Here is a 7,831-nt window from a genome sequence, read left to right as displayed (position 1 = left end):
CCATGAGAAGCTGGAATCTCAGCACAGCCAAGAAGACTGAAATTCTAATATGATTTACTGTCTCGCTGCTGTGGATTTGTGGTAGGGAATACACAGCAGAGTGTGGGTTTTAGTGAGATGTTAATGTGTATGCCAAGTTTTTTGTGTTTCTCCCCACCCTGCTCTCCTGTTTTGAGTTAGTAACTAGTCCCATTGTGTTCCCTATCTCAAGGGCATCTGTAGGATTCTGAGCAACAGCTCTTAGAAGAAAAATCTTTCTTGTTGTCTTTTGAGAAAACCCAATCTCAGTAGGTACATTATCTACCCCAGTGTCCTGGAGGGTGAAGGGAGAGAGCCAGGGTGGAGTGGGGGATTTCACAGCAGCTGGAGGGAGAAGGGACTTCTTCAGCTTGGGATTGGGGAGGGGCCGGTGGTCTCAGGCACATCCAGGACTCACGTTGTTGTCCCTGCTGTACCAGGACAGATGGTGATCCAAGAAGCCATATACTGCATTTGGATCCCTGCAACCTTTGGCAGATTCTGGTGACTACTGCAGGGCAGCCTTCTCTTTCCCTAGAAGAATGCCCTGTTGGATATTGAGGGCATTAGCTGAGAGGTTGATGGGCTGAAAAATAGATGACCCTTACTCCAATGGGCCCCAAAGCCCTCCAAGTGTTTTTTTTTCTTTTCAGCTTTCTCACATCTTTATTTGAAAGGTGCAGCTAAAGTTACCCTTGATACAGCATTTTCACCTCTTCTCAAAAGGATTTTTATTTTTTAAAGAACATCACAAAAACAAAGAAGTTTAAGGAAAATGCAAACCAGTCCAAGTTTTTTGGACTGAGAATTTTCCTAGAATGTAAAATTTTCAGTGCTAAAACTAGGATAATTCTTGGTTGCTATGTTAGGCCAAAAAACTGTGCCCTGCAAAATATCTGCAGCCTAATTCTCTGGTTAGCTTAATGCAGCAGAGGGAGGGTGAGGCTCCTTGACTGAAAGCTCTTCACTGGAGCCATAATCAGAGTCCGCAGCAAGAAGACTAGGCAAACAAACAAACAAAACAACAATAACATAGCAGATGTCCACTATTCCTGATTTTTAAATGTGGTTCCCAGGACCAACAACATACATAAGTGTCACCTGGGAACTTGTCATTCATGTAGATTTCCCAGGCCCCACCTCAAACCTACAGAGTAAAAAAGTTTAGGTAAGCATAGAATTCAGAAAGTCATTGGGTGTGGAGGCACAAGCCTGTAATCCCAGTGACTTGGGAGGCTGAGACAGGAGGATCCCAAGGCCAGCTTCAGCAAGTTAGTAAAGCCCTAAACAATTTGAGGAGACTCTGTCTCAAAACAAAACTTTTAAAAGGGATAGGGATATGGCTAAATCACCCCTGGGTTAAATCCCTGGTAGGAAAAAAAAAAAATGAAGAAGGAACTCAGAAAGCCCAGGTAAAGTGAGAGCAAGTTACCTTCCAGGTGGTTTTGAAGGAAGCCAAAGTTCAAGAAGTGTTGGTTAGGTTAATCCTGGCTTGCTCGCTTGACCTAAATACATTTATCTTCCCCTCTTCTAGCCATCCTAGTTTAAGGCAAGCCTTTTGTGCCTCCCCCCCCCCTGGATGATTTCCAGAGTATTCCTGTTTGTCTGTTCTGCTCATAAATGTCATGAGTTTATTTCCCAAACACTGTTCAGAGTAAACTACACAAGATAATAGGATTCCGAGCAACAGCTCTTAGAAGAAAAACCTTTCTTGTTGTCTTTCGAGAAAACCCAATCTCAATAAGTACATTATCTAGCCCAGGTGTCCTGGAGGGAGAAAAGAGTGTGGGGGGTTTCACAGCAGCTGGAGGGAAGAGGGTAATTCATCTCCCCATGAACATCTTTTAGTAGCTCCCCCTTATTTCTGGTCTCAGCAGTTCATGGAGAGAACTAAGGAACTGTCTAGGATACAAACTTTGTGTGTGTATGTGTGTTTGTGTGTGGTTCTAGGGGTTGAACTCAGAGGCACTCAACCAGTGACTATATCCTCAATCCTTTTTAGTTTTTGAGACAGAATCTCTCTAAATGACCCTGGCTGGCCTCAAACTTGAGCTCCTCCTGCCTCAGCCTCCAAAAATCACTGGGATTACAGATGTATGCCACCATATTGGGCTCTATGGTATAAATTTTCAAATATTATTTGAAGTCTAGCAAATCAGAGTGAACACTGGCAGAGCTCAGGAGTCTAACAATTATAATGCAGCCCATCCTGACCTGGTCCACAGACCACTGTTTGGACACCAGTCTCTATAGATTGTCTAAAACTCTAATGAGCTGCCCTTTTACTTACTTTAGCCATCTGTCTCCCAATAATTTCTGCCTTATGTCATGTGTTTCAGTATAATGAGTGACCTCTATTTCTTTTACCTAGTGTAGAGTTAGTAACTATGACCACTTGTGAAACTTTTAAACTCACATAATACCTGACATATTTGGAGAATGAAATGCTGTCATTTTGTGTGTATGTGTAAAATATATTATATATGATACACTAAGCAGAGCTCCTAAGACATAGTTTAAACCAGACAGATATTTAAGCAAAGAGTAGTATATTTAAAAAGTAATAATAGTGACCTGGGGCTGTAGCTCAGTGGTAGAGTGCTTGCCTAGCACATGTGAGGCACTGGCTTTGATCCTCAGCACCACATAAAAATAAATAAAAGTATTGTGTCCATGTACAATTAAAAAAAAATTAAAAAACAAAATAGTAATAGTGTTGTATTCGGGGTACGTAAAATACCTGTCAGAATGTAATGTATTACCTGCCAAACAATAATAGTAAATTAAATTGAAATAATAGCAAAACGTAGTAATGTTATTGGAAATTCATGAGGCAAGAAATAAATAAGGGAATACTTCAATTAAATCAGTTTTTTAAAAATGATTCTTGTCTGTGAAACTTCATTTAAATTACTATAGATTAATCTATAGTAATAGTATGAATTTATTGAAATAAATTGAACCCCTTATTTGGTATATTTAGAAAAAAAATAGTTTAAAATAATGATTTTACTTTTCCAAAGGATTGAAATGTCTTGTTTCTTTTGTAGAGTAAACTGTTAAGAAGTGAAGAATTTCTCTTTTAAACATACATTTACTGTGGCTTTTCAGGCACCCTTTGCTGAAATTGGCGGGGTGGGGTGTGGGGGCGGATGTGTGGGTTGGGGATCGAGTGGGAAATGTCAAAACTCCGTGTCAGACACTGCCACCTGCTGGTCATTTTCAAACTGTACCCTTGAACTCATTTCTCACTAAAAATACAACTTGGTGTTTTAAATTCCTGTTATTCAAATATATGTAAAACCTGGGATTCACATAACAGTTATGTTTGAATATTAATGAGGTATAAATAAAATTTCGAACTATTGAAACAACTGAAAGAATGCTTTCCTTATAGTATGGAAGAAATGTTAATTTGATATTTTAAAAAAATTCCGTTAAAAATGGCCATTGCTATCATTTAACCACCTGCATGGGGTGAAACCAACAAATTAAAGAGCCCAGAGGCCTACCCTCTGCAAAGTTGACTAGATTAGAGATAAATTCGTTTAATTATCCCAGTCAAGGGCTCATCACCGTGCTCTCTCTGCACTTCGCATGAAGAGATCATAAAAACTGACGAGTCTAAAATATGAAACATGCCTTTGCTTGGCACAGTCTGGAGCCCCTTGCTATTCATAGTTGGCACGTCTTGTTCTGCATCTGATTCTGACATGGTCAGCAGCAGCTCGGGGCTTAGTTCCTGCTCAGCCTGGAAGGAGCCATGGAGGTCAATGGCAGAAGGAGTTGGCTTTGCTGTGCTGGGTGTACAGACCAGGGAGGCCAAGCCAGGACGGTGCAGGACCATACTGAGGACCATGCAGACTGCATTTCCATGGGACATGTCCCAGCCAATGGTTAGTGTGAGTTTTCTGGATGGGACTTCTCCTGCCTTCAGATTTTTCCTGTGTTGCAAAGCAAATGTCCTTTCCCCAAGGTTAAAGTTTTGCTGACAGTAGTGATGATTTTCTTCAATGTTCTGCAGTCTTTTTGTGAGCGTGCTTTCTAGCTCAGTCTTGATGTTCTTGGGTTTGTATTGATAGTTACCACTTGGGAGACACCAGGGTGTTTGAAGCAGTCTTGGGGCTAGGCAGATGTGTTTCATCAACCTAGCCCCTTAAGTGATTGATCTCTGAGCCAATTTCTTACTCAGAATTTCTTAACTTCAAGTTCATATATGACTACACCTGTGGAATTACAAGGTTCCTGAAACTATATGGATTGTGTGTGTATCGTGGTACTATATAAATTTTCTTTCCCAAAGCATCCCTAGGCTTTCATGGTTTTTCTAAGTGGTCTATAGCTCCTCCCCATCCCCCAAACACTTAAGACCATCTGTGAATATTCTATTAGATGAAGATTCTAGTGGTACACAATTCCCAGGGTGGTTGTGGGGATACATTAAGGTGGGCAAAGTCACAGGCAGAATGCTAATTCAACAAAGGAATCAGACAGGGTCAAAACTATTCCTGAAAGCAAGAGACATGACGCAATTTGAGAAGTGGAGAAAGCCTGAGGTGGCTCTCAGCTCCAGCAGAGACAAATACTGGAGTCTCCAGGCAGGTGGGTTGAAAGTCCGTCTTTGGGTGCTGTTGCCACCTTCCAGGACACCACAACTTGGACTTTGCTGCAATTACCAGTCTTGGAAAAAAGGTACTTATAAAGTATATTTTTCCAGAAATAGAAGCTTTTTTAAACATGTTTTTACATCATTAAGAATTTGGGCACCAGGGGTGGTGGTGATGCATGCCTGGAAGCTGAGGCAGTAGGATTGCAAATTCAAAACCAGCCTTAGCAACTTAGGCAGACCCTATCTCAGTATAAAAACCAAAAAGGACTAGGTACATAGCTCAGTGGGAAAACACTCCTGGGTTCAATCACCATTACTAAAATCAATAGATAAATGATTAATAAGGAAGGATAAAGAGGAGGAGGAGGAGGAGGAGAAGGAGGAGGAGGAGGAGGAAGAGGAGGAGGAGAAGGAGGAGGAGAAGGAGAATTTGAAAAATATGAAAAGAGTAGGATCAGGATCCTGGGACACCAGAACAGATGTTCTTTTGGAAGTTGATTGCATCCTCCTCTATAGAAGTCCAGGAATGAAAGATTCTTGAGCTGTATTTCTCCACCTTGGAATTCACCCAGTTAATTACAGAAGCATTACCTTCTGCTTACTTGACACACCCTCAGTGAAGCTCTGATGGATAGACGCTTTCCAGAGAATGTGTGGCTTTTTCTTCATGTGGAAGTTGGAAGACAAAGTGAAAGGGCCCCTGAATTATCTGCTTTTGTGAAATAACTTGGTTCTCAAAACATGGACCCTCGATTCAAGCTGCAGCTGTGGTCCTCAGCTGTCTGTTGGCATTGAAGGGACTTGATATTTTATGCTATCGGTGGAATCAGAGTGTCTGTGGTCACATTCTTTTTCATGACTAAGTTAAATCTTTGAGCTTGCTACACATGTAGCCAGCTTCCTTCAAATTGAAGACTTGAGTGCTGAGGTGATGGGGTTATTTATGAATGGGTGTTGGGGAAGTTACCTGGATCCCCAGTCCTGCAAAGTCTGGGATTGGAAGGATCCCTATAAGTTATTCAATAGGAATGAGCAGCCTTTCCCTGCACATCAGCCTATTGGACTGAGGGTTCACATTTCTCATGTTGAGATAGCAGTGAAAATTCCAGTGACCTATTCCTTCAGGAGCCCAGTTCCCATTTGGAAAAGCTGAACTTCCCAGGGCACAGGGCCAGGCATTATGACATTATCATGAAGACTGGTGGATTAATGTGGCTGATAGTCCCTAATACAAAAAAATTTCAGCCTGGAATGGTGTTTCCTTTCAAGAACAAAATCGTGTGTCATTTTTCTTGTGTTGTCCTGTGGATAGTCACACACCCTTCAAAGAGTGTCCTGAAATGAGTACAATAGCTCTACCAACAGTTCCACATGCTTGAGAGATGAACAGAGTTTGTCCACTCATTAGCTTGACCCTCAAGAAGAAAACACTGGAGTCTTATTTGAGAATTCAGTGACATCCACCAGGCAGATTTGCAAGGTTTTCTTGTGACTCATCCCACATTCTCATGGTTGCCTACATGCCTGTATTTCATTCCAAAAGCAGCTGATTAATAACAGCAAATTTGACCTTATTGTGTTACATGAGAATGAGAAGAATATTCTTGGATGCAATGTGTTCAATTTAGGAGAAAGCATTTATTTTGAGGCTTATTTTTAAAATGTCACCAACTGTACCCATACACCACGCCACCTCCCACCTATGCACATGATCTTTTCCCAGGGCTGACCCTCGACTGCTGTTAAGGAAGAAGATGAATGTCGACCCCGTCCAGTGTGGGCAGCTGAACCAAAGTCACTTGTGTGAATTTGGAGTGCTGTAAAATACCACACAGACACAAAACACCTTTTATAGGAGCTTCAGGACAGCTTCCTCATCTCCCGACCTCAGGCTTCCCAAGAAGTGGGGCAAGAGAAGGTCATGAGAGGCTTGAGAGAGAGATAAAGAGAGAGCCCATCAGCCAGCATGTTCAGGGTAGGATTACAAAGAAACAGGTGAGTGTGACTCAACCCCAGCTGGTGCTGCCTACACCTGGAACCAAGCCTTGTTCTCCAGCTGGCAAACACCCAAGTTACTGCGGAATGCAATAATTTTTCAGGACCCCAGGGTATCAGGGCTTAGAGGCATGTTCATCCAGGGCAGCTTCCCACAGTTGAAGACTCCCTTGGGAGTGTCACATCCCTGAGAAGGGGAAGAAACCGAATAGTGTGGACTGTTATGTGTCACCAAAGCAATTATCACTGAAGTAGATCTACATAAAAATCAATCCATAGTACCTTAAAATTCTCCTGCCTTGGCCCTGACCCTGTTCATAAGCACCTCACGCTGATGGTGGAGAATGGCATTTAGCCTCCTGTGGAACTCAGATGTTAGGAGAGGAACATGCTAGCAGCCACTTTCATCCACTCTCTGTACAAGAACATTGGAGACTCTGAGGCTTTTCAGGGCAAGGAGAACTTTCTGATGAGAGCTTCAGCAGGTGCACATGAAAAGACTTCATTCTAAAATCACCCTGAAGGACAGCAGGTCCTGGTTGAAATCATCTTTGAAGGTCACTGGGATTTCCTCCATCTCCGATTGGAGCATGAACTTTGAAGTGGTTTTTCAGGCCCAAGGCTAGTCCTGGGAAGGCTAGAGGGGCTGGAGGCTGGAGCTAGCTGCTGCTGCTGGCTGAGGTGCGAATGCTGGGGCAGATAGTCAAGAGTGGGAAGTGATAGTCAGAGGCCAAGGTCCTCTCCAAAGCCTCCTGCTTCCTGTTCATTTCCTCCTGCCTCTAAGCCCCCCTCTGCTTTCTGTTAACTGGATCCATCAGGAAGTCCCTGACAGAAGCATTGGAGGAATGTGTCATGGGTATAACCAGAGGACAGAATATGGAGAGAAGGATTTGGAGCTCAGAAATAATACTAAAGTAACCAATATAAACAATGATTGAGTGTGCATTTTCACCTACATAAAAAAACATAACAAGGGTTAATCTTTTGTAGGCTCATGCATGTTTGTAGGTTTTAAATTCATCTCGTGTGATTTTTTGTTTAATGTCTTTTTCACTAGACTTCAATCTCAATAAAAGAGTCTATTGTTTATTTCCGCCCAGCTGTGCTGCCAGGGTCTAGAGCAATGACCATTATGGAGTGGCCCTTCTAAAAAGTTGCTAATGGGCTGACTTGTTTCTCTGGGTTTTGTCTCACTTGATTTATGTTTCT

At 42.3% G+C, this 7,831-nt stretch overlaps 1 pseudogene; it reads left to right on the top strand.

Moving 5' to 3' along the window:
- Positions 1 to 4,541: 4,541 nt before the first annotated feature.
- Positions 4,542 to 7,248, top strand: LOC114087077 (apoptosis-resistant E3 ubiquitin protein ligase 1-like; annotated as a pseudogene).
- Positions 7,249 to 7,831: the final 583 nt, after the last annotated feature.

The sequence above is a fragment of the Marmota flaviventris genome, chromosome 12 (genome assembly GCF_047511675.1).
Source record: "Marmota flaviventris isolate mMarFla1 chromosome 12, mMarFla1.hap1, whole genome shotgun sequence".
Lineage (NCBI taxonomy): Eukaryota > Metazoa > Chordata > Mammalia > Rodentia > Sciuridae > Marmota > Marmota flaviventris.
Note: the sequence above shows the minus strand (reverse complement) of the source record. Positions and strands in the feature narration are given on the sequence as shown.